Genomic DNA, 27,699 nt, shown 5'->3' with positions numbered 1-27,699 from the left:
CTGAATGGTCTTCTCAGCTATGTCTTTGCAGAAGAGAACTGTCCCTTGCAAGAAGCTGTCCTGCCATGCAGTAAAGTAACTCTGAGCAGAGAACAAGTTACCTGAATTAATTTCAAGAGGCTGTGTTCCCATGGGGATCCTTTGATGTCTAATAAAAGGAGATATCATACCACAGCCTTTCCTTGTGGATTCTCTTCTCTTCAGCTGCTTTACTCATGCAGAAGCTGAATTTCCTTCAACCCTGTGTTCTACAAATTTGTAATGTCAACAGTGGCAACAGGGTGGGGAGAAAAATCACAAACACGTTATAAGCATGAAAAAAGCAAAAAGAAATCTCATTTCCCTAGAAAAACAGGCTGAAAGGAGACACCACCAGTACAGCTGTTACATAAAACATGTTCAAGTTTGCATAAAAGTTGCACCCAAATCCAGCAAGTCTTTGAAAGACTTTTCCTTAATAAAGAGACCAACCTGAAATCCTGAAAGAAATCACCCTTAACAACCAGAGCATACAGCAAACATTAGGGAAATTTATTTGAGTAATCAGGGCAAAGTCCTTCAAAAATACTGAGTACTGTAGGTAGCATCCATATCTTGAAAGATCACTACTCCCTAGATACACAGTGAACACGTTTACCCCACCAACCATTTCACAGCTGTCTGATGGGTAGAACTGCAGGACATCATTCAGGTGTACACAACTGGATGTCCTGGCAGGGGCAGGCACCAGAACCTGCCAACTGCTGTCTCTTGTGCCTGTGTGACTGAAATTAAATTTTAATCTGAGCTTTTATAAGCCACCGCCCCCACCACTGTGCCAAAACCAACCACATGTGAATTAGACACAGTCAGTAATGTCAGAGAACAGCAACTCTAAGACGCCTGCCCACTCGTCTGACAAGCTGGAGGACAACCTGCACCATTCAGGTATCTCCAAACTAACACATCCCCTGTGAACAGAGCTGGTGCTTTTGGAAACGGGCAGCTGTCACCTAACATCCAAGTCCAAGGGAGTAATCAATGTCACCAGTGAGGCCAATGCCAAGACTGATTCTGTAAGAACAACCATTTCCAGACCATCTTTGAAAAACCCTTTTTCTCATTCTTTCTTGGAGAGCCTTGCCATCAAACCCTATTATTGCCACAGTTAATCCTGTAACAGCCCACACACAGTATTTCCTGTAACAACTTGGGGACTTTCCAAAGCCAGTACAGCACAGAGTGTGGGTGTAACAACGAAAAACAATCACAGGCAGAGGAAGTAATAATACTGCATATACTCCCTGCCATTTTATGCCTAGAGAGAAGATCTGACAGAAAAAGGTAACTTCATCTGCACTAACCTAGACCATATTCTTTCCTCCAAAGAGGTGAACTAGTACTAGAACTGCAGGGTCAGAGCTATGAGTCAACAGTTGTAGATTAGACACTAATTTTAACTAGTATAGGGAATGTAACAAGAAAACTGAAAAGCAGTTGTAGACGTGTGTGGACTGAGAAAGTCTATGTCCTCTCAGTAGAGATTGTCCTGATACAAAAACGTGTCTGCAGTGTTGCAACTAGCATTCCTGAAATGGTCCTTGTTCTCCCAGACGCTGGGCTTCATGTGGAGCAGTCTAGGTGGAAGAGATCTTAACCAGTAAAAGAAGAGCTCCTGAGGCTGTTGGCCAGGTCAGCCTGTGAACTCTTAAAGGGTCTCAGTACCAAGAGAGGCTCGATTCCACTATAAATTCAGTTTTATTAGGCCAAATGCTCAGACAGTGCAGTACACAACCACCACCCTGACTTCAAAGGAAGTTGACAAGTTCTCATCATCTGTGAGCAACTGTCCCAAGAGGTTGTGTTTTATAGTTCTGGAGCAAGGGAGCATCCATGGAATAATGAACACACTGCTCTGTAGTCCTGGTATGGGATCGGAACTGACACGTAGGTATGAAGTCTGGGTAAAAGCAGTGACTGAATGCATACCACCCAAGGCAGCTTACTCTGTAATTATAAAGAAAGCATCAATCAGTACTTTTCTGGGGCAGTGGCTGCAGGAAAGTCCTTTTCACTACTGCCCAGTCATTACCTTTCAATATCTGCACAGCTTCACTTCACTGTTCACAGGAATGGTCTCTGAATAGTGCTGCCAGTGGCCAATGTCAGAGCTTTACAAGCCCATCAAGTGGTGCACAAAGCCCTTTGGAGCACCCTCAGCCCACCTTACGCCAGTCAGGCCTGTCTCCTGCTGTTCATTAAAGGCCAGATACTGAGACCTGCTGAGCACCTTCTCTTCAGTTTAGCACAAGACTCACATGCTTGTCAGCTTTCAGGATTTAGCTCCAAGCTAAACTCTGGTTTTGAACCCTCATTAGCACAGGAACTTTCTATCTTTCATGCCAGCAATGCTTTTCACAAGGATAAGCCTAGAGATGCTAATGCTGGCTGATTTAGAAGAAAAGGCTATTTTTTCTTTTTTGTAATTTCTATCAAAACATTACTCCTGTTAGAAAATGGAGTTGTGTCAGAAGTGACCTTTTCTGAGGGAAATGATCTGTTCAAGTGGACTTAATCATCTGGAAAATCACACAAGTTTTTCAGCTGGCAAAGCTCAGCACCACTGTACCAGAGTCAGCCACTGCAGTGTTGCTCTCCCCAAGCTCATGTTTTCTCTTGCAGGGCCCATTCCCTGCATGGAATATGTGTAACTCAACAGTGTCTCTCAGCTGAACTGCTGTGGAGTATCACTGAAGAGTAGAGTAGGTGCTACATGATAGATGGACTGTTCTAAGTCCTTTACAATCAATGACTTGATTTCAGGATGAGACTCAAGAGGGAATTAGTATGTTCTGTGCAGCTGCTGCTGAAGAGTAAAGCATGCAGGTTTATGTCATCCCTCTAGGCATTTTTGCCCTGTGAGAGCAATTCCATAGATCAAAGATAATACAAACAGCTTTATGTAACAGCTGTCACAAACTGTCAGGCTCCTGTCCCTATCCTTGGGAGCATTTGTGGCTGCTATAGCTTAGTTGCCATGCTGAAACAGCACTGAACGGGCTTCAGCTATGACCTGGGCTAACAAGGTGAGAGTTCACGGTCAGATTGCTGCTCTGCCATAGTCAGCAGGAAGCTTTCCACTCTATGCCATGTGATTTGGATGACCAGAGAGATCCCATATGGATCTGGAAAATGGCAGAAACCAGCTAAAATCAAGTAACACAAACTCTCCTCCTCTTACATAAACACAAATATTACGCTGCCTGGCTAAGATTGCACGTGTCACCTACTGACGACAAGCTCTGTGTTTTGCCCTTTTGGCACTTAAAATGCATGTCTTTCCACCCCAATTACAACCTCGGGGTCATCAAAGACAGAATATTCTCTTAGGCCCTGTTGTTCCACAAATCTCCTTCAGACCCATCCCTCTTTTTGACTGCAGATGTACACAGGACTTGACCTCTCTCCTGAGGGCCCCCGTGAACAGGAAAACATGACCAGGCAGCACGCTTGAGAAAACAGACCAACTCTTCTTGTCTTCTGCCTTACCCAACAAGGGAGGTTTCAACAAACCAACTCAACCACCACCCTTCACTACTCTACAACACACAGTGACATATGTCCCACAGCCCAGAAGTCTGGGAACTGTCATTTAGTTTATTTAAGAACCTCAGGGAAAAAGAAAAAAAGCTCCAGCAGCAGCAGCCAGATGTGACAGAGGGGACCTAAGCCTGCTGCCTGATGACCCAATCCTCCCACTCACTCTCATTTAAGCAGCAGCGTATCAATTACAGCATAAATTAACTGCCAGGGTGGGTTAGTTGGTTATTAAACACTGAGAAGCAGTCCGGCCTATAAAGCTGAGAGAGACAGAAACAACAGAGGAAACTTGGGCTGGGTTGGATCTTCAATGCCCTCTCTGACCAAAGGGCCACTTTCCTGCCTGGAGTGGCCAGGAGGCTGAGCTCTGCCATACAGAAGTCATCAGGGTGTGGTGAGGACACGCATGTGGCACAGTCACCTGGGAAACTTCTGCATCATCTTTCTTAAGTGAAAAATTACAAAATTAAATTGTCTGCTGAACTCCTGTTCACTCTTGAGCCTAATAAAAGAATGTTTTCAATATTCACTGTATTTATTGTACACAGAAATACAGTTCCATTTTACATTTCAAGTTATATTCACAAACTTCTATCACATTGTTGGTTATAAACCTATTGTCTTCCTCATTAGAGGTTAAAAAGGATCCACGAAGGGACATTCTGCACACCAAACCCAATCCAAATATGAAGGGTGTGAGATTGTTTAACTGGTTTCATTAAGGCATCTCAATGTTGGCCTATGTCCATAGGATGTGTCAGCATGGTTTAACTGAAACCATTTCCAAGTGACCTTCGGAGGATAACCATCTTTAATACTGTGCAAAATTCTGATGGATGAGGGCATATATGAAGACAGACAGACAAAATCCCCCAATTAAAAGATGTCTTTTGCAAGTCTTACACTTCAAGTCGCAGTTTAAAGCAGAAACACAGATCAGAAGCAAGTTCTCACCTGGTAAAAACTACTGCAGGCTTGAAAATAATGCTTGAGTTAGGCCTCAGAAATACATGCTTGACAGGCAATGCTCTGTCAAAGGCTCTTTGACGTGAAAGATTTCAGACTTTCACCTTGGTTTGAAGTACTGAAAGTGTGGAAATTTGTCTGAAAGGCTCTGTTCAGATCAAACTGAACAAATTAGCTGAATGACCATTCAAAATAAGAAGGTAAAGAAAACCTCTGGCATTGTTCGGAAGACAGCAACCTAAAATCAGATTAGAAACTTCTGGTTGTGAATTCAGTTCCCAAACTTTCTGGGAAGCACAGAAGTTAAAGCCTAACATGGAGAAGATAGATCATATACATAGAGCTCCAAAAACTTTGCAGAAAATACAAGTATGAGCATCGCCAGAGGAAGATAGAGCTAGAATTGGGAATTAAGGCAAGTACTCAATGAAGGACATGAAAATTCAGCAGATCTTCCATCGTTCACACTTTCCTACTTAATGCCTGCCTGTGGTCTCTTAACACATTCAGAAAAAAAAATCATGTAGACACGTAAGTAGTTTCACCAACTAGAGAGCCAGCAGGAAACTTTCTAGTAAATTGAGCTTATATGGATGTCGCAGATGAAAGTATTGACACGGTGATATTTAGTAAGAAATCTAGGTATATTAATAACTAACAGCAATTTATTATTATAAAATAATCCAGAAATACTAAAAGAAAGAAAAGCGACTTATTCAGATCTAAAATGACAAGATTCACACTAACTTACTTCACGGTACCTTTATATATACATGTGCATACACAAAACGGACAAACATACAGAAACAAAGGAGTTTGGATTCGGTAGAATGAACACAGAACAGAGATACACACACAGAAACAAGGGTACGTACCCACACACACACACACACACACACACACACACAGAGTAAAGAGAAGCTAGCTCAAAGAAAATTCCCTTCTCGAGTTTAGAGCAAATACTCCCAATGCCTTGGCATTCCTCAACGGGCGATAATTGAGACTCGAGTGGGGGACTTCGCCCTGGCCTTCCGTCTGGAGCAGACGACACCTTAAGGGTTTGGTACCTGAGAGGCTCCCAGCTCAGGGGAGATGCTGGTCACAGGCTGCTGCGATCCAGGAGAGCTCAAAGGGTCTCCCTTGTGGTCGCCATTTATAGGGTCCAAGATAATTGAATTTTGTCAAAAACCTTCTGGTGCCTTCCAGCAGTTACACAAGAATTTGATTAATGTGCGACTCTGTTATTGTTCCCATTTGACCACATCCCAGGCACAGGTGTGCCAGGCCCTGAGGAGTTGATGGGCTGTTATAGCTGTTTCCGAGCAATCGGGAGGGGCAGGAGCCAGGCTCGTTAACATTGTCAGTCCTTATCTCCACAGACTGGTGTATAGCTCCGGGGATGTGGGTGGAATCGCACCTAGCACCAGGCAGCCCAACAAAGAGGGGCGGCGGGGCGGGGTAAGAATTGCACCACCACAATGGAGGAGTTTGAGAAAAAAACTGTTCAGCTCGGAGCATCTAAGAGCTCTAAGTACATTTATGTGGCTTCATGGTACTCCTTGTAAAATTTCACTTTTATTCCATGACACAGTTTAGCAATGTGACACTAACACGGAATGTGTCACAAAGTGTGTGTTCAGGGCTTGATGTCCAAGCAGAGAGAAGTGATGAGTGGCATTCCTCAGGGGTCCATACTGGGACTGGTGCTGTTTAACATCTTTGTCAGTGACATGGACACTGGGATTGAGTGCACTCTCAGCAAGTTTGCCAACAACACCGAGCTGTGTGGTGTGGTCACACGCTGGAGGGAAGGGATGTGCCATCCAGAGGGACCTGGACAGGCTGGAGAGGTGGGGCTGGGCAAACCTCATGGAGTTCAACAAGGCCAAGTGCAAGGTCCTGCACGTGGGTCGGGGCAATCCCAAGCACAAATACAGGCTGGGCGAGGAGTGGATGGAGAGCAGCCCCAAGGAGAAGGACTTGGGGGGTGATGGTGAATGGAAAACTGACTGTGAGCCAGCAATGTGTGCTTGCAGCCCAAAAAGCCAACCGTGTCCTGGGCTGCATCCAGAGCAGCGTGGCCAGCAGGGTGAGGGAGGGGATTCTCCCCCTCTACTCTGCCCTCCTGAGACCCCCCTGCAAGTGCTGGGTCCAGCTCTGGGGGCACCAACATCAGAAGGACACGGACCTGTTCAAGCAGGTCCAGAGGAGGCCACGAAGATGCTCAGGGGGCTGGAGCAGCTCCCCTGTGAGGACAGGCTGAGAGAGTTGGGGGGGTTCAGCTGGAGAAGAGAAGGCTCCGGGGAGACCTTAGAGCGGCCTCCCAGTACTGAAAGGGGCTACAGGAAAGGTGGGGAGGGACACTTGATCAGGGGGGAAGGGATAGGATGAGGGATAATGGTTTTAAACTGAAAGAGGGAAGATTTAGATTAGATATAAGGAAGAAATTCTTTAATGTGAAGGTAATGTGAGACACTAGAACAACTTGCCCAGAGAAGTTGTTCCCTCCCTGGAAGGGTTCAAGGCCAGGCTGGACGGGCCTTTGAGCAACCTGGGCTAGTGGAAGGTGTCCCTGCCCATGGCAGGGAGGTTGGAACTAGAATTGGAGGGGTAAGAGTAAGGAGAGTTGTAGATTGAGATAAAAACAATTTAATAATTGAAATTAAAATAATAATGATAATAATAATAGTAATACTAGGAAATACAAACGAGTGATGCACCATGTGATTGCTCACCACCCACTGACCCATGCCCAGCCCTTTCCTGGCTAGTGATCCCAGAGAAGAGTGAATCCTGAAAGCACAACCCCAGAAGCCAGAGTGAGCTTCCTGATTAACCCTTATCTATACACTGACCGTGACGTTATATGACATGGAATATTCCATTGGCCAGCTTGGGTCTGTCACTTTGCTATGCTCTCTCCCAGCTTCTTGTGTACCTGTGCATTAGCAGGACATGGGAAGTTGAAAAGTCCTTGATTTCTTAGCTACAACTGAAAACATCAGTACATTAACATTCTTCTCATATCAAATCCCATACTGAATCCAAAACACAGCACTATTCTAGCTACTCAGAAGGAAAAAAAAAAATAGCTCTATCCCAGCTGAAACCAGGACACAACCCACCCCCCAATAAAAAAAAAAAAAATATATATGGTTACTCCTGTGCCTACGACCTACTTGAGTAAGACTGCTAGCATCCTGTATTCAGGAGTCAGGAATACAGCAGGGAGGGGAAAAACAGACCAACAGAGGAAGAGGATGAGAGTTTTGGTCTCCTTTCCAATCACTGCAGAATGAGGCTAAAACAGAAAGGAAGGTAGAGCAAAGATACAGTGTTGTTTGCCCTAAGAGCCTGGGGTATTATGCAGAGAGGGAAAACGGGGCTTCTGATCAATAAAGCAGAGAAAATGTGAAATGCCATTTGAGAAACACACACAGCCCATTCTGACAACCTCTGGAGAGGCCACAACTTCTCGTCCTCCGTGAAACTGATTACGTGTCCAAGAACAACTTCACCTTTTTTGTCTTCACAGGAGCCATTCCAAGCTGCAGACGTGAATGCAAGATATGAAATTCCTTCTCTGCATACTCCACATTTAAAAGGTCTGGGGCAATCTGAACCTTGACTGTGCTGCCTCAGGCCTACATGTCTGTGGGAAAACTCAGAACAGAGGAAACCACACCATCCCCAAACACGTGCCTTTTCACTCTGCTTACTGAACATCCCAAAGGACATTTAGTTGACAACAACTCTTACGCATTTTTCAGCTGTCCTAAGTCTATCGACCCCTCCTTGTTCCTGGCCTGATAAATCATTTTCTCCCCTTCCCACACGACCCCAGCAACATCCTGATAATTCTTAGTTGAACCCAACAAACATAACCCTACGTCTCCAAAAATCACACGTCCGTATTTGTGTGTTTGGGTAACAACCTATTCGTCTGTATTCCAGAGTATTCAGTTTCCAGGAAACTTCCTGAGCTAAATATCCCCATCAGTCTTCAACTCCATAAAGGACAGAATCCTGCTGCAGTCCATTCAAAACCATCATTCATTCACTGACCCTGTAGGAAAATCTCCAACTTTATCTTCATTAATATCTTATTTTAGAGGTCTTGAGATGTTCAAATGAAATTCAAGGCACACGCAGTTATTAAAAACTAGCGATAACTGCACAGAAATTAAGAAAGCAAATACAGCCTCTTGACAGCTGCAGCTGTCTCTGGGACCTGAGAGATACCAGGCATTTGAAACAACATTAAGAAGTTACTCTCCTGACAGGGTGACACTTACACAATGTATTCAAGAGATCTGAGCACCAGGAAGCTTCCTCTGATGTCAGCAGCAGCTGCCAGATGCATGGCCCTTCTGAAAACAAACCACTGTGATGCTTTGACCTCTGGTAACCTTCTCAAGTGGCCTGTTTGATTAAAAATTGTTATTGCAGAAAGGGGGTTCCACAGCTGAGTGACTGCTCAGATTTTTAGTATGAGCTCTCACATTACAAGACTATTGGCCATGAACAAAAAACCCAAACTGATTTGTCAGGTATTACTGAGACTAAGAGACACAATACTACTGCAGTACCGTAGCGGATGACTTGGTATCTGAACAACAGAGGTACTTCTGTGTTCACCACATAATTGTGCATTTCATGATGTTGGTCATAATGAGGGGTTACAAGAACTGAGGTTATTTCTTCAAGTCCATCACACAAACTCAGTGCTGTCCCACCTCTTTCCTCCCTCCTCTTTGTTAAGTGGGAGGTTTCTGTGACTGAGGTCACACTAAGATTCATGAGACTGGGGATCATCTCTTGGGTACCATAAAGAGGTTATGCATGAAGTTGGGAACCATGGATTGGATCCAAAGGCAACACGTTTATTTCACTGGGTTTGAATCAGGCTTTTACTTAACAGCCATCAGAAAGTAGAAAGGTCAGGTCATGCTCTCCACGTTCTGCCAAGCCAACACTGAGTACTACACCTGAACATACAATAAAGTTATCAGAGGACTAAAAAGCTGCAACTTCACAGAGATATTTTCAGAAAAGAGATGTACATTTACACTGAAACTTATCATTATCACATTTGGAGAGCAGGAAAAAATGTATTCGAATCAGATTTTTAGGAAAAAAAAAAATCAGAATTGCTGATTATGGAGTAAGAAAGAGCAGTTTGAAATGAGCCAAAGAGCCAGAGTGTATTTAAAGGCTCCTCCTACAAATCCACCCAGCTGAATGGACCCTTCCAAAACTGCATGCTCCCTCTAAGTCACTAGGTTTGTCCTCAAGAGACTGCCTGTACAGGTTTTGTGTGCAGGAACCTCAAGGATTACAGCTATGTGAGACAGCAGATCCAACCAGCAGATCTGGCTGGTTAGACTGTTCACAAACAAGGACTAGTGGGCTGTTAATCAAACTACCAGGAGCCAGGTTGAAAATCAATAGGAGAACATGACATGTGTGGAATTCACTGCAGAAGATGACTGTGGGTCCTAAAAGCTGACCTAAGTTCAAAAGGAGAGTGAACAATTTCATGGAAGAGAAATCCACATCTAGCTGAGAAAAAGCCACATACTGAATATACTTAAAGAGCAGAAAGCAGTTGGGGCAAGTCTCGCCTAAGCATGCCCCATTTTTATCACTCTCTATGTGTGTATATGTTGGCCACTAAATGGTTAGTGGACAGGTTGTGGACTACAGCCATCTTGGGTCTGCCCCTGTATGGAGAAAGACCATCCTGATCAGATACAATTTTTTGTACTGATCCAGACTCTACACCCATACCATGTGCTATGTCCATCACAGCTGCTCTTGTCTGCACGTACAATTCTTTCCTAGGCTTCCCTACAAGCAATGAAGATTCATGTAAAACAAGTGACTGTTCTGGACATATGCAAACATCCCAAATTACTCATAGAAGAAAGGGGCAAGGCTGCCTGTGTCACCACACAAACACAGGGGAACTTGAAATAAGAGAAAGGCCACATCTGCATGTTGCTAAACAATGGGTTATGCAAACAGAATAAAGTCAGACTTCAATGCACATTTTCCCGGTGTTCCTGAGAACACAGAGATATAATCTGGAAAGGCAATTTTCATGGTTCATGCATTCCCTGTTGGGTTGGCTTCAGCAGCCCCACAATCAGGACAGCTGTCATTTTGCTCCCGTGCAAAGTGTGTAGGTGTGCAATAGCTTTGCTACCAAAAACCATTCAGAAAGTAACTAGTGAAAGAAATGATTCCATTTCTTCTCACAGTGCACACAGAGCAAGGAGAAATCTCCAGGCCTCACTGCCATAGAATCTGAACATCAACACCTTGGAAGTGGTTTGCCTTGACTTTAACAGCTTCATATCACATTTAATATAATCACCAAAACTCTCTCTATAATATACCCTCAGGACATCTAGAAGGGAAAGAGGGTGGGGAGGGATGTCAGACCAATTGGGGAATGTAAATTCCATGCATGAAAGCGTGAAGGACATTGAATATGAGGAGCCACAACACTCAAACCCTACCTTTACCCATCAGCGGTGTTCACATGGATCTACAAAGTCAATCGGATGTTACAAAAGAAGAATTGTAGCCTCAGTACTGCCACAAAAGGTTATGAGCTGAATGTTTAAGCTATATTCCCTCCCTCTGCCTAGGCACTCCAACTGCTACAGAGATAACATCTAAGGTGGCAATCAGACCAACAGCTTCTGCAGCTCCAGCTGATCCAGGCCACCTGCCAGGAGGGAGCTCATACGTTTACTCAGAATGCGAAGGGTGAAACTAGAAACCTGTACTGTACCCGTATAAAACTGAACGTAAAACCTGAATATTTTCCTTTGAAACTTAACAGTTGAAAACCAATTCTAGCATTAATCAATGTATCAGCTGAAATGAACTTAGCAGGAATAAATATCAATTACAGTAAGAGCTCTAGGCATAAAACTATGGTATGTGATAAAAAGCAGCTGAAGTGGAAGTGTGCAGCATTTTGGGTTAAATGAGTGGACCTGGACCCTGGGCTACTGTACTAATGTTTTGCCAGTTTCCATTACTAGGTATATCTCTTTTCAATTGAAACACCAGATTTTTTTTACAATAAAAAAAATAATCATGAGTTCAGAGCTTTATGCTACGTGCACAGAACTGCCAACTCCTCAGAAGCAGACAATGGTTTCTAAGAGCTCCGCTAAATCTGCCAGAGAGTGTGGAAACCTGGCCTGGACTTGGGCTTGAAAGTCCATGTTTGAAAAGAGTTGGAGGAGGGGCCAAAAAAAACCCCAAACAATCAAATTTCCCCTCAACAGCCCCTTAGCCCTTCACCCTCGCAGAAGCTGCCTGAGCTCTGGGGCAGTCGGAGGCCAAGCAGAGCTGTGCCACAGCAATCTGCAGCTGTTCAAGAGAAGCCCAGCAGACACCACCAAACACACACGGCACTGGTAACACAGCAAAAAAGAGGATTCCCAAGCAAGCTGGGACTTTTCTTCATACAACCTGCCCTCTGGGTGGGGAATATATATCAGAACAGCAAGATAAATCAGCAAACACCTGCCACGTCAGTGTGGGAGGTCAGAAAGCCTGTTTCAGTCACCAGGGTTGTCTGGCTCTTTGGGAATCTGCCAGTTAATAAAACCCGGAGATGAATGGCAGCTCAGGACACCACGAAAGTTTAACTGAAAGTGTGATGCTTAGTAAGGGCAACCTAAGAGCTGTACTGAGGGGATTCTTCTTTTTCATGTAATGCATCTCCTGTCTCGCTCAGCCATCATTAACGTGCCTTGTCTTGGATTTTACTAGTCACCAGCTCCTATGTGCCCATAGCCTGGAGCTGGGCTACTGCGAGAGCAGGGCAGGGGAAGGCAGCGGTGGAAGCAAGGGGGTTCAGGGTAAGGAATGTGACTGGACAAGGAGCTACTGCCTTGGCTGGACAGGTCCTACCTCCCACCAGCCCTCCCTGCAGGTGGGAATGATCTTTGTGTCTCTCCTGAAGAGAGGTGACCTGAAGAGGGTCACAGCAATAAATACTCTCTAGTAAGAATATAAACTCATGTCAAGTATTTGCCACATTTCTAATTATTTTGCATTTCACATTCCTTATATGCTGCTCCTGTACATTCTCCCTTTCTGTTCTAATTCAGCTGCCTCTCTTCCTGTCTCCCCTTCTCCCCCCGTGTCCTAGTCTGATATACTTTGAACACAAACAACGCTCAGAGCTCCATCAGACCTCTCCCCTCTTCCCCATCTCCCTTGTTAATAGGCTGAACGGAAAAACTGGGATTTTATGCCTTTAAACACATGCTGCTGAACCACACACATGGCAGAGGATGGGTAGTTACTCTTTGGGAGCAAGGAGCAGTTTCACTGTTTACAAAAACAGTAGCTCATGCTACAAAACACTACAAACTCAGTTCTCTGAAGCTCAGCCCTACATTCCAAGGCCCCCTCCTCTCAGCAAGTTCAACAACAATCTCACCTAACACAGAAAACTTCCAAGACAAGATGCAGAAGTTTTAGAAGAGTTATTATGAATCCAAGGAAGCAGGAGGATGAAAACTGATCTTATACTTAAGAATTAGCTGGAAATCACCAATCAGTGAAGCAAGACATCAAGTCAAACAGGTATTTATTGCCTACATAATGCTTTTCTACTGGTTTGCCAGTGGAAGGATAACAACATCATCCACTACAGAAATTATACACGCTGATCCTCCAGAAATAGGCCTTAGCCACTATCTCATCCTGCACACACAGTACTGTGCACCAAAAGAGAAAGCAAGCATTGCACAATTTAGTCCAGTGACCCCAGTGCCTGATACATAGGTGGCGCTATACTGTCAATACTAGGAGAAAGAGTTTAAAACAAACCAACCAGGTCAACTGCAAAGTTTAGGATTCCCTCCTCTCTTCCTTTCACCTCAGCCATGTCCAGACCTCAGCTTGTTTGCATGTTGCTGCTCTAAACTTCAAGGAAGATGTTAACACTAAACTCTTTGCTCCTCTATTCAGAAACCAAATCTTTTCTTGCCACGATTCTGTCCTAACCATTGCAGGTAGCACCTCGTACGATTTCAGACGAAGACACAGGATTTGCCAACTCTGGGTCAGATGGTGATGCTCCCAGTCTGATGACCTTGTACTCTTGTCGTGTGTCAGAGGAATAATCTGCCCAAGTTAAGAAAGCACAACTGGGTCCCTAGAAGGATCTCTACTGCCAGAAACCTAAGTGCACAACTCCTTTACACATTCCTAGAGTACCTCATGCTTTGGAACTGGGGACCATCTTTTGAACTGTATAAATATGCAATTTTCTAACTCCTGCTATGCAATGAACATCTGTTTTCATTGAGCTGTTAACATTAAAACCTTGCTCTTCTTCCTGGCTGCTCACAATAAAGTCAACCACACCAGTGCTATAATTCTTACTTCCAACATGTGCTGCCTGGTACTGGTTTGAATTTAATCTCATCTGCTCTGATTCTTCAAATCTTTGCAGCTCCACAAGGTCCTGCCAATGCACTGCAAACTCTTTTCTAGTTTTTGCTAACATATAATGGCATGTCACTTGCAAATTCTGCCCCTTTGCGGTTGACCTCTTCTGTTTAGCAATACACTAGCAGATGAAGAGCAGTTCATTGTTTTGACTTCTAGTCCTAACTTTGATAGCTCATGTCAAAGAAAAAAATCTTTAGAATTTGGATTTCCTTCCCACTGCAACAGCAGAACACAAGATAAACAGGAAATCTGTGACATGTGGGAAGACAAACCAGACATGCAAAAGGCACTGCTTATAGGCAAGAAGCCAATAACTACTCAGAACTGTCTTCTCTGGTTAAAAAAAAGAGCAGGCAACGACCTTTACTCAAGAACATGCCAGACTAATCAAGAAAAATTAGTGGTTTATTTTCAAGTAGCTTTATTACTTTTGTAGCTTTAGTACTGTTCTCTGCTTATCTTACATTGAAGGAAAGCTCAAATCCTGTCTTTTGTGTGGGTGACACTGACCTTGTCAAACCTAAACTAGGGATCTCAAGTAATTCCCGTAGGTAACACGCAGTACTGCAGAGTATAACCTAGAAGCAAAATTGCAGCAGCGTTTTCAGAGCAAGGCTTTCCCATTACTTTCTTAAGGTGAGCAGTCAGAACCCTGTGGTCTTGTTTTTCCTTATTACTCACCCAATAACCATTCTCTAAAATACATCATTTAAAAATGGTAGTTACCAAGCCTCAGCATAAACTAGTACAAAAAAAGGTAATTTGAGTTCTTCAGTTTTGTGGTATCAGTGCCATGTACACAGACCCCACAGACCGTGCAGAAAGAATGGCATCAGCTTCCCCTAGACTGTAGCAGCTTTCTGCATTTCTTGTTAGCTAGGGAGACAGTAATTTAGAAGGGAATGGGCTTTAGAGGATTATCTTAATGGTTAAAACTGAAGAAGAGCTCAGCCCAAGGAGGATCTTTATGAAACTGGTGTGGTGGTGTTTTCAGAAGTGACATTCACAGGAAGGTACCTGACTGAACACCATTCTAAACACCCTCCCACCTCACCCCGGACGTGACAATAGTATCTCTGTTTGACAGGGTTACCCTCATTTCCCACATACTATTACTAAATCCTGGGATAAGCAGTGGTAGCTGTTAAGGCCTGTTAAAGCCCAAGAAACAAGCGTAAAGAAAAGTTACTTTCAAGCAGCAGAGACGGTCAAAAAAATCTTACATGAGACGTCTGAAATCAAAGTGCATTCTAAATGTGCTTGCAGTCCAGAAAGCCAACTGTATCCTGGGCTGCATGAAAAGAAGCATGACCATCAGGTCAGGCGAGGTGATGCACTCTTGTGAGACCCCACCCCTGCAGTGCTGGGCCCAGCTCTGGGGCCTCCACATCAGAAGGACACGGACCTGCTCGAGTGGGGCCAGAGGAGGCCACGAAGATGCTCGGGGGGCTGAAGCACCTCCCCTGTGAGGACAGGCTGAGAGAGTTGGGGGGGTTCATCTGGAGAAGAGAAGGCTCAGGGACACCTGATAGTGGCCTTCCAGTACTTAAATGGGCTACAGGAAAGATGGGGAGGGACTTTGTCAGGGAGTGTAGTGATAGGATGAGGGGTATCATATTTAAACTGAAAGAGGGCAGATTTAGATTAGATCTAAGGAAGAAATCCTTCCCTGTGAGGGCGGTGAGGCCCTGGCACAGGTTGCCCAGAGAAGCTGTGGCTGCCCCCTCCCTGGAAGGGTTCAAGGCCAGGTTGGACGGGGCTTTGGGCAACCTGGGCTAGTGGAAGGTGTCCCTGCCTGGGGCAGGGGGGTTGGAACTGGATGGTCTTTAAGGTCCCAGCCCAAACCATTCTATGATTCTATGACTTAACACCTGATAAATTACGAATAACACTGGGAAGATATGTCTGAGTAAAGGTTTACTTTATTATTTTACACAGAAGATTTTGCTGTATTGACTACTTCCTTTAGAGTCCAGTACCTAACACATGTACTTCATATCACTCTATAGATCTAAATCAGTCAATATGGTCTTCCTAGCTCTCAAACAGCTGTAAGCCCAGCTATGCTTTTAGTGCACGTTCCTTTCAGGCCTTCCAGATGCAGAGGGCAGTACACAAGCCAAGTTACCAGGAAAGCTACAGTACCTTACTCAAAAAAAGGACAGGGGTAACACTGGTCCTTCACTTTGGATATATAAACACCCTGTCAAGAGGCACACCTTTTCAATCCATTTATAAAATGCACAGAAGTTATGCTGATTTACAGAAACAAAGCTAAGTGCTGTACATGGCATCGTATATAGATACAAGGAACAGCATTAATGGGTGGAGGGAAGAGGAAGCTGTTTTAACTTGTTATGTTCTTCTGCTGTACCATGCCTCCACCATTTAACAGCCCACTGGGTCTGATTTATATCGCCTTTGGCACTCAGAAAGCGTAGTGCCTTCCCATCCAGAGAAATGGAACACACGTCTCCTGGAGTTCCTTATTAATCTCTTCAGTTTTCACATCAGCTTGACACGGTTTCTCAGTCTCATGGCAGTTCAGTACTCAAGGACTGCAAATTCAATCTGATCTTGGAAGAAGAGTACAACCTACTTCTTTCATGTTCCCAGATCAGGATTAGTGACACACTTGACACCACACTTCTAGCACTCAAACAGCATGGGCAGACTCCTTCCTCTTTCCCTTTCTTCCTTGTCCAGGGGAACATGTGAACTAGTTCAGGCCTTGGAACGGGTGAGTAACCCCAGGACACAAGGAGAATCCAGACAGAACCTGTAAATTGTTACTGTGCTCTAGGCCTCAGCGTTACCGTGAGGTAGGTAAAGCTCTGATGACATGTGCTACAATCAGAGACACGTTTCCCAAACCTAACTTTAGAGCTGTGCCACACAACCAAGAACCTAAGAAGCAGTTCAGGTAGGTGAATGCTTAATCCCACAGGGTTTCCAAGCAGAGACAATCCAATCAGGACCTCCGATTTAAAATTTATTTATAAAAATCAGATTATGTCTACAATGAGCATGTGTCAAAGCAAGCCATAAATAAGGATCTCAGAAGGAAAGAAGGGATGCCAAGACAAGACAGTTTCAAAATGGGTCATTTTCCAACTCCAATGCACTAAAACACCCTTGCCATGGCCATTAAAGAAACACGGAGGTCTCACCTCACCACTGCTGCACCTCACTATCACAGCAGTGTAATGGCATCCGGCAATGAGCTAGGCTGCTGTAAAGCTGCCAGTCCAAGCCAGACATCAGCAGAATGACAACAAAACAAGTAACTGTTGTAGTATCATATGCTGCTACTTCCCTCTCCAAAATGGTTATCCCCTTTTATACAGTCAATTCCATACCAGCCATTTACTTGCTGGCAGACATCAGTAAAGTAATTTTTGCCCTATTCTTGAATACACAATAAATAAGACTAATTGTTCACTGGGAATATTCGACTCTCTTTGGTTCAAAACACTTCTTTGGGCAAGTCAAGTCTAACACCTGCTTTGCTCTTCTGCATAATGAAGGTTTCAACTGCATTGCCAGTGCTGTCAGACACCTTGAAATAAAGAACAGCATTTGGAGACAGATGTGGTAGTTTGAGAAAGAGGGCAGTAATTGTTACTCATCAGCTATAAAGACAAGAAAAGGATGCTGGAATACACAAGAATACAGAGCTGCACCTCTTCTCCTTTCCTTAGTTTCCTGATACATCTGGAAAAGGCAGAACAGCACATCTTTTCCCATTCTGAATCTGAATTCAGAGCTAAATGCCCTGCCTCTTAAATAAACAGATTAAGCAGGGCCGCACCTTCAAAAGGGAGGAATCCGAGGCACAGGATTTTGAGTGAAAGGGTTGAAGGCAGGCAGCATTTCTGCCCTCAGACACATGTTGCTATCCATGAGGGCAGACACTGACCATGCGGAACCTGCGGCAGAAAATGCTTGCCCAGAGCACCCCGGGAAGCGAGCTGGAAAGCAACAGCAGTTGAAAGTTTCCATGTGACAGGTTGGAAAGCTCAACCAAGATACTTCTGTTGTCAGGCTGCAAGCTGATAGTTAAGTAACTGCTTTGAGAAACCATACTCTTTCTGTAGGTGAAAGCACTCATTTCATGAACTGCTAAGATGCTCTTCATTCATTGCTCTGATACCATCAGTAGCACAAATTAGGAAAAAAGCACGAGTTTTGTGACTTGCCATTTTAAATAGGTCTTTTTATGATTTTCCCAGAGAGTCCATCAGCAGAAATACATGTAAAAGATGACAAGCAGTTACCAAATTATTGAATTCAGTTACCCATTTCCTCAAGGAGACAATGCGGGCTGGTTTTGCTGCCCTTAGCACCTAGCACAGGAGTTTATTCACCCTGAGCTTGGTGGCGCTCCTGAGTAACACACTAGCCTCAATGCAGACTGTCCAGGACAACCAGGAGATGCACATTCAGTTCCTCAGTATGAAATAGTGCTGTCTGCAGACACGCAACCACCCAGTACAGCCAAACTCTTGGTCAGGTACCAACAGTGCATTTAGTTGTCTAACACTGGGCAACTCCTGGTAGCAAAGTTGGCAACACCATTGCCAGAGATGCAGCAGCCCACACGGTATCTCCAGCTGAGAACTTGATCTTCCTCTACACAGTGTCACTTCATGTGCTTAGAGACAGGTTCAGTGCTAGAGCACTGACTTCTCACCACTTTGGAGGAGGAGTCTATGCTGTCTTCCCTCTATAGAGAGCATTAAGAACTCAAGAAATACATTTGTCAGAAGTTTCTAAAGCTAGCCTAGGGTGACACACAAGACAGATCAAACCATATCCTCTCTCCAGGCTTTCAGCGCTGCTTATACTTCAATTTCTGTACAACTATTACATCAACAGCTGTTTTAGGATTGACCATTTCATCTCCACACCTACCATAAAGCCTCTGGTCCAGAGAGGTCAGCAAGCTCTGGCTTAGTCCGATTCACATGAATAGTTCCACTGAGACTAATAAGATAAGGCAGCATATAGACTTAAGTGCTTTGCTGAATCAGGGCCAAAGCCTCCTAAACCATTTTAACCACAAGAGAGACAGAAATCTGAGCCTTGGCATTTTACTCTTGAGCATTATATAATATTACGAAGCTCCCAGACTCCAGATCCCTTCCTTCTGAATTGGAGCCAAAAAGCAGATACAGGCTTGCCCAGGAAATTGCAAAGTTTATTACTTGTCCAGGGTTTTCCCACATCTTGTGCCATTTCACATCTTCTCTCCTTGTGTTTATATGATATTCTAACACCCAGAGAGCAGCCCCACTTCCTTAAAGAAAAAAAGCAGGAAACTAATGCCCTAGTGCCAGCATCAGCAACTTGTCCACAACCTACATCAAGCCAACTATAAATGCTTTCTAATGGTTTTTTAGAGAAGCATTAGCCCATGAACTTCAGTGCTCTTTCCTAGCACTGTATGCCACCAGCCCCTTACCCTGTCCATTTACATCAGAGAAACCTCTGTGGATCTACAGGGCATACTAAAAAGGCTCTGACAAATAAAACAGTATTTCCAAACCTGATCTCACTCATCCTAACAAGTTACTGCCTCCACAAAATTTGTACAGTGATCTTTAGAACTGTATGGATTTGGAATATGTGTACAAGTACAGGATCCCTGTCCCATTCTCTTTTCACTGTTGAACCTGCAGGATTTCCAAGCGAGATTATTATTTCAGGATTATTCCAAGCAATAATCACAGGAGAAGCTGAAGTTTTCAGAACCATACTTAATAGCCCGATTTTGTCAACACCATTCAGGAGGCTGCTGTTGTATGTAGGACTCCTCAGCTTTAAGCTCTTTTTCAAAAAAAAAAAAAAGCTGCTCAGGTTAACCTCTTCAGTGAGAAACACTGCTCAAGACAGCAACTCCTGCCCTGCTTTCAATGCCCTGATGAGCAAAAATAAAAGCAGGGCTTTAGCCAAGAATGGGGTGAAGAGGACTCCCGCTGTAAGTGGTCTTTTAAAGGAATATCACATGGGAGCAAAAATACTTGGGCTTTTCCATCATTTACTGCTGGCATCAAAAAGCTGTCCGAGAGACCACTGGTAAGAATCAGTGTCAACCACTGAAGAATGTATGAAGTCAGAAATGCACACGTGTAGGGAAACAGCCTGTCCCATGAGCCAGAGCGCTCCTCAGCACTAAAACCAGGATGCAGCCCTGTAACAGAAAGCTCAGAAGACTAAAGAGAGAACTCACTTCCCAGCATTCACAAGTGTTGTTTCAGAAACTCAGTTATATGTTGAACTGTAACAAGATGACACACCCAGAGGTCAGAGAGAGGCTGTAGCTCTGAGCTGAATCACAGTCTCCTTTTAACAAGGAGCCTGAGCAGGCTCCTCCTTTAGATGCCTCATAAACTGTACCTGGGATCAGCCCTTGGTGCTTAACCTGAATGGAGTATTCAGGTACATGAGTTCTGCTCCCTGAAATGCTGCCTAGGTGATCCAACCAGTGACACTGCTATTTGCCACTCGGGGGGAAGGCAGGGAGGTGGGGGAGTGTCAGAGAGATAAATCACAACTGAGGAAAAACCAAACACACGGGACAACCAGGAGCAGAGGACAAAACCATACAAGCTGCTTACAAAACAAAGTACCTGCCCCGTTCCTGCTTATCTGTGGTTCAACAGCATTGCTCAGGAGAAGGGAGAGATGGCATAAAGGGTTGAATCAAAGGAAGAAATGGACCTTCATTAGCACCTGACTACTTGCCTGCCCCAGCCCTTCTCAGTCAGGCTGCTGCACCTCACCTTAACCAGAGCATCCCTCCGTGGGTGCTCCCAATACACTGGAACCAGCAGTATTTGCAGTTGGGTTCTTCAGAGGCATCAGACCTTTCTATCAGTATTTTCACGGAGCACTTGAAAACAAGCACTTTTAAGACAACAGGCACCTCACAATGCAATCAAGCGTGTGCTGTGTGCTCATCTCGGAAGCAGACTGCACACCGATGGTTCAACGCAAAAGCCGGTCACAATCCAGGACGTCCCAAAAGTAAAAATAAGCAATATCCAAATCTAATTCACTGTACCCTGGGGTAAGTGCTTTGGCAGGAAGGACACAGAAGTCCGAGGAGAGCAGCCAAGAGCACAGAAATCAGGCCAGATTTCCCTGCGGTATGGCAGCGATTTTTCAACAGATGACTTCTGGGAACACTCTGCAACACCTGCTGTAAACAAACAAGTAACCAAGCAGAGTCTGTCTTGTCATTTGGGACAAAGGTTCAATAACTTTTCTATTAAAAACGTAAACCCTTCTACATTTCAGGTAGTGAGTGAGGTTTATATAACGGACCTTCTTATCCAGGGAGGAAATGTCTCTCTAATGTCTTCATGCTGAGACAATTTAATAAGTAGCACATACTTTATAAATCTCATTTGTGTAAAGAGGAATGGGAGCAATTTCAGTCACCTCTTCAATTAGTTTCCCTTTGAACAGCAGTTACAAAATGGAAAGCTCCAAGTGGCTGCATAGGAAATCATCTCTGGGCATTCAGAATGAATCTAGAGATTCTTAAAAATTAGACAAACAGCATTGTGTTAATTAACGTACTGATTTTTAAACTGCCGCAAAAGAGTTTAACATTTGCGAGCTGTTCAGATCACCCAACTTAGTGAACAATTTCATCTCCCTTATTTTTATAAATCACTGTTCATTCCGCCACTACTTCTCCAAAGAAGCACCTGTGACCCTTGACCTACAGCACTGCATAGAATATGACAGTACCTGACACAGGCCCTCAGATACCACTCAAGCACTACACAGAAACGATACTTAGAAGCTACAATAAATAAGAACAAAGACACAAAGTTAAACTCCCAGAGTTAGAAAATATAAATATGAAGATAATCTGGACATTTAGCAAGAAAAATTTCAGCCTTCCAATTTGCCAAGTTCAAAAGCAACTAAAGCCAGCCTCTGCTGAAAGTTGTTGTCTTATCTAAACTGAGGGCTAATTCTCCACCGTCCGTTTGGAGAACATGCCTGATCTCAGTCAGGGTTCATACATGCCCATTATATTACCAAATAAAAAATAGTAATAAGAATTACAAAGCCAGTAATAGTGATGCTGCAGTACCAGCTGCAGGACCAGCTGTTAGCTTGGTTCGCTGACCCATCCTCTATCACCAATGGCTCACGAGACAAGTCTCTAACATCAATACAAACCATTTTGGCCATATACACAGTGAAACAGCAGATGGAACAGAAAAGAATCATGCAGAAGCTTTTTTCCTTCCACCTTTCCTAACTGGTTCCATCAGGAAAATCTTATCTACAAAACACACTCCATAGCACAACACTACAGTGGGTTTAAGGGTGCAGCACCACCATCTCACCTAAGAGAGGGCAAGTAAAACTGCACCCTGGCTACCTCCCAATGTATGGCTGTCCAAATTCAGCACCTGAACTCATTCCTGAGTCTTGCAATCTCATAAATCCCCTTTAGCATATACCATCCCTTACCTCTTGGGTTACTCAAACAACATTCACTAAAACAAAGGGATGCCCCCAAGCAGAACTATGTTTTGCATAATAGAGACTACTGACCACACCAGGCAAGTTTGGCATTAATTGGCAATCTACTCCCTCTGCTGTAAGAAAATGCTCTGCATCTGGACTTGTTCAGCTCCGTTCAAAACCCAGAGGGCTGTCAGAGCATAAGGCTAGATTTCTCACTTGTAAGCCCACAAGCTTCCAAGCAGGGATAAAAGATCCAGGTAAAAACACATACAGGGGCTTGGGGCAGGGGAAGCAGCTTCAGTGACTCTAGTGCTGAACTTCAAGGCTCCATGCTTTGAACTTAAGTAGAAAACAAAATACACTTTTGTCCAAACTGAGCAAGAATTGACTGTTCAGATACTCACACATGCAATCAACTTAATTTTCAAGTTGATTCTCCCAAGCACCAATTCTAACACTGCCTATTCAACCAGGCACAATTTATTCTGCAAACAGATCGAAAAGATCCAGTAGTTGTGATTGCCACTGAAGCACCAGTTCCTGGTCACAACAGGAGTGAAATAATCTAAGTGATGCATTGAAACCAGACTGCTGAAAGAACAAAAAAAGAGCAGAGAACCAAAATGAACCCTCTTCTGCTCCCAACAACCTGCCCCACTTCACTGCTGGGAAGAAGCTGCAGCTTCACTAAGTTTGTGGGTTGTTTTTCAAAGACATCTTTCACATACCCCTTCTCCCCAGTAGCAATACAGTCACGAAGAGCGAGTGGAAAGCAGGGCACAAAGTGCTCATGAGGAGCTGGTTGAGCCAACAGAATTGTTTTGTTGGGGTTTTTTGTTTGTTTTTCTGTTTTTTTTTGGTTTTTTTTACCACCAGGCCCTCGCATGGCTCTCGACTATCGACCAAAGCGATGACTCCAAAGCTATGGATTGCCTTGCAACAGTTCAATAGCAAGCAGAAATAGTGCACAAAAGATCCGTTATTTTCTAAAGTTTGCCACCTTTATACCGTTCCCTTAATATGCCCAGAGCACATTTTGTTGCCATGATACTTATGTTACTGTCACGGTAGGATGTAAGTGGTATTTAACCACCACGTCCATATGAGCAACAAATTTTCCAGACACAAGGAAAAAAGTGAAGGTCACAAGGATTTCAGGTTTACTTCCTATATGCATTTTCACAGTATAACAGATGTTCACAGTTCTTAAAGCAGTTCAAGAAGAAAACCCCACACCATTGCCTAGAGGCAAACTGCACACAAACACTGAACATATTTCCCTGTGCAGCCCTGCAACATCAGTTGCCCACCACAGAAATCACATCACCACCACCCTTCTGGCAAAAGAAGCCACTGGTTTATCACAAACACAGCAATAACAACAAAGCCGTCAGTAAGAACAGAACCACATTTGCTTCTGTTCGTAGGTCCAAGTGCTCAAAGTCTCATACCTTTGGCCAGGAGACCAAAGATCCATCTAATTTTGCCCAATCTACCTGTGCCCAAGTTTTGTCACCATGAATTTCCTTGATGGACTTTGGAACTAAGACATACAAATGCCCTGGGTCTAGATTTCACTGGGTTTTCAGCAGCACAACTTAAAACTCAAGAAAATTAGCTTGAACGAGAATCAGCTGAGGGCTGCCCACCATTACTTTAATGATTTCTAACAGTGAAGAACTGAATGTTTGTTGTTTCCTGTAGTGCTCTGCACACACACCTATAACCACAGAATACCACTGTGACTAGAGATGCTGGAACAGGGTCTCACTGATGGAACGTTTCATGTTGTCTGTACTTGTGCAGTTCAACCTCCGCCTTCTGCACAGAAGAACAAGTCCCACCCATCATCAAGAACGTTTGCTCTCAAGCCATAGAAAGGACATCACTGCCAACACTCTGGGAACACACCAAGGTGACACCGTAACAGCTAATTCTTACGAGCCTGGAGAACACATTGAGTATGAAGTACAAAGAAAATATTCTCATTCATCTACAAGTATTTTGATGATCTTGTGATGTAAATTATTGAAGCTCCTGGCATATGCATGCTCATGGTATGCTCTGATCTGTCCTGAACTGATGGCCATCCAGGGAAAAGATCGCTTTATCTCCTAACACCTTTAGGCTGATCTTCTGCAAGGTAGGAATAGGGTCTTGTGTCTCATGCTAAGGTCTTTGTGACTGTAGTTTCATCATGCCTTTTGGTCAGACTTTCCATCTCTTGTCCACGTGACCAGATAACACACATCCCACCCTCCAGTCAGAGAGACATGTCTTAGAATCAGGCAAGCTCCTCTCCTCCAAGCTCCATTTTTTCACTTAATTTCTTAAGCTTGCATGTCATGTGAGCTTGTGCGATGATAATTCACCAGCTCCAGACAAACAGCCTTTCTGCTTTGAAACCGTCAGGACTAGTTTGAGAGCTGAAATTACAGGTAGACCTGTAATTAGCTTTAAATAAAGGTCCCTGCAACAGGAAATTAAATAGCAGGACCATTTAGCAATGACCACCACAGCAGACATGGCTGTCACTCCTTTGCCTCCAACACAAAACCAGCTTTGCTGCCAAGCACAACCCAAGCAGGATCCTGAAGCGCTACAGAAATGACCATTTACAAAAGGGTCCTCTTTCATCTCTGAAAGAGGACACTTAAGATCGGCATGATGCATTTTCATCTACAAATCAATTGTTCCCAAGTGGAGAACTGCATTAATTCCCTGCAATCACAACCACAGACGCGAGAAAGCCATTAGCAACGTAACCACATGACAAAGCCCGAGGCACCTGCAAACCTACATCCAAAGACTGACTTTTGAATGCACCAAAGGGCCAGATGTGGCTGCTGGCTGCGGGCTGCTCAGCCTGGCTCCCCAGAGCCAAATGCTGAGGCAGTGGGAAGTGGGTTGAGTGTATTTTTCCAAAGGAGTCCTCCAGTCAGAACAGACACCGGCAGGAACTACTCCACACAGTGACACCTGTAAGGACAGAGGGGAGCTCCCACCCTCACCCGAGGGACACATCCACTGTCATGGCTGCACCATGGGCAAGCACCAGCTCCACCTCTACCAGGGCTTATGACAGGAATATGAACCCTACTCAAGCTTCTCCTGACCTTCACAAGAAGCTGAGCCAAAGCATCCTACGATTTTTTCCCATTTTTCTATTTCTGAGAATTACTAAACTAGATTGGAAGCTTTCGTTCATCTAGAAGAGAATGAAGAGTGCTCACTGAAAGAGCTTTTAAAACTTACTTTCTTTAAAGGTTATATGACCTAAGGATAGTTAAAAAAAATTAATCAAGAGGCAGGCTGTCATTTCAATGCACACAACATTTAGCTGAAGGTAATATAACTTTTGCCTGCATTCTTAATTTCTTATATCTGGTTTGCTCTGTCTCATCCATTTGATAGTGCTGCAATCAAGTAATCAAAACATTGAATCCTCAGTCTTCATTTCTATGTATTAAGTTTCACAGAAGCAGCTGTGACAGTTTTTTCCTAGAAAACTATTTCTGGGTTTCATTCTAGTTATCTATACAGCCTGAGAGGTTTTTTTGAGCTACGACTGACTCAGTGCCCATAACTGATCTTGCTCTGGCATAAAGCTGAAAATTGAGAGAGTGTCTCTTGCTGTCTACTAGAAACAAAAATAGAGAGATAAAACCATCCAAATATATCTCGCTATAAAATCACTCAGGAAAATGTTACCAAAGCAATTCCTGAACCTGACATTCTCAGCTCAAGAGACAAATGCTTGACATGAAATTGCTACAATGAGAATGTCTGCTCAACACCCTTTGCAAGCCATACAATCACAAGAGGTAAAGTTGAGAACACACTGAAAAGTCATAGGCAAAATTGAAAGAACTGAAACTTGCCCTGAGGCCCATTCACTGTTATTGTCTGTATCTAATCTGGACAGTGCCCTTGGCCCCGCGGTTGAGGAAAAGCAATCTGTGACTGGGATTTCAGTGCTGCTTGCTGTGAGACTGATGGAGAAGGAGAGAAAGCCACAGGTGGAGCCAAAGACCTGGTGAGATTTAACCCTCTTATTTGCAAGTAGGATTATAGACTGAAAGGGACCACGCTTCTTCCCTTCCCTCCTAGACAGTCGAGCATATAAATGGTATTTCAAACCATGCACAGCACTGCAGCTTGTCTGAAGGGTGCATATGCAGTGAGTATTACAGAGGAGTATTGCACAGCTGGGAAGGAGCTGCATTCTACCCTTTGTACTGAAAAGCTGTTGAAAAACACCTCTCTGGGTAAGTGTGTAAAGAAACCACATCTGCAAGCAATGCCCCAAAGGAAACCATTTTCTAATGAACATAAGCAGTGCTGTGACCAGGTTGACTCCTGATGCTCTTTCTCTGACCTGACATTTGGAATTTTAGTTACCCACTCGGGATCAAGCAAGCACGGACATTTCTGGATAGCAGCTGCCTATGAGTTCAGTGCGACACAGACATTCCTTAGGGACTCTGTCTGCCCAGGATGAAGCCCTACTCTTTTCAGAACAGGGCAAGCTGTGTCAAATAAGCAAGCCCTCTGAGTGTCTCTGATACTTGACCACAACACGGAACCAAAACTTCCTCTCCTCTTTTTAACCAAGTGGTTTTCTTCAACCTCTTTTAAACTTCTGGGCGCCCTTTAAAATCTTTTGGAGAGTCAAGAAACCTGTGAACAGTGTCATTCAGGTGGGATGGGCAGCATTTGCTTGCTCATTTTAACAAACCACCGAGAAGCCAACAGACCACCAGGTGCCCATTAGTAAGAGACTAAAACCTGGGTTTCCAGGCTGGGGTAGAACAGTGGTGTATTATAATAAAGGGCTAATAACATATTTAGGCCTGAACTTGAATCCTCATGTTTGCTCTGTAAGAACACTGCCCAGACTAACAATGCAAACCCTGCAGGTCATGAAGGGATGGAAGGATACTGCTTTTACAGGCATGAAGGTGGGAAGACAAAAGGCTATGTTCGATTTGATTGGCCTGATAGCATTGTGTATCTGGAAGTGTGACTTCAAGAAAGCGTATATGCGTAAGACACTGCCACCCTTCTCACTGCCTTCCTGCACACAGCCATCTTGCGTTTCCAAGGCCACACTCTCAAGTTGCCTCAACTGAATTAGCAGTTTCAAAGCCAGTGTCAGTTGTCAGT

The 27,699-nt window shown here is 44.1% G+C and overlaps 1 long non-coding RNA gene across 1 annotated transcript in view; it reads right to left on the bottom strand.

Moving 5' to 3' along the window:
* Positions 1-1,863: 1,863 nt before the first annotated feature.
* LOC141948704 (uncharacterized) overlaps positions 1,864-27,699 on the bottom strand; it is a 39,328-nt gene continuing 13,492 nt past the window's right edge. The window contains exon 5 of the long non-coding RNA XR_012630530.1: positions 1,864-1,986. This is a non-coding gene — a long non-coding RNA (uncharacterized LOC141948704). The remainder of the gene's footprint in view (positions 1,987-27,699) is intronic.

Source organism: Strix uralensis, chromosome 12 (assembly GCF_047716275.1).
Source record: "Strix uralensis isolate ZFMK-TIS-50842 chromosome 12, bStrUra1, whole genome shotgun sequence".
NCBI lineage: Eukaryota > Metazoa > Chordata > Aves > Strigiformes > Strigidae > Strix > Strix uralensis.
Note: the sequence above shows the minus strand (reverse complement) of the source record. Positions and strands in the feature narration are given on the sequence as shown.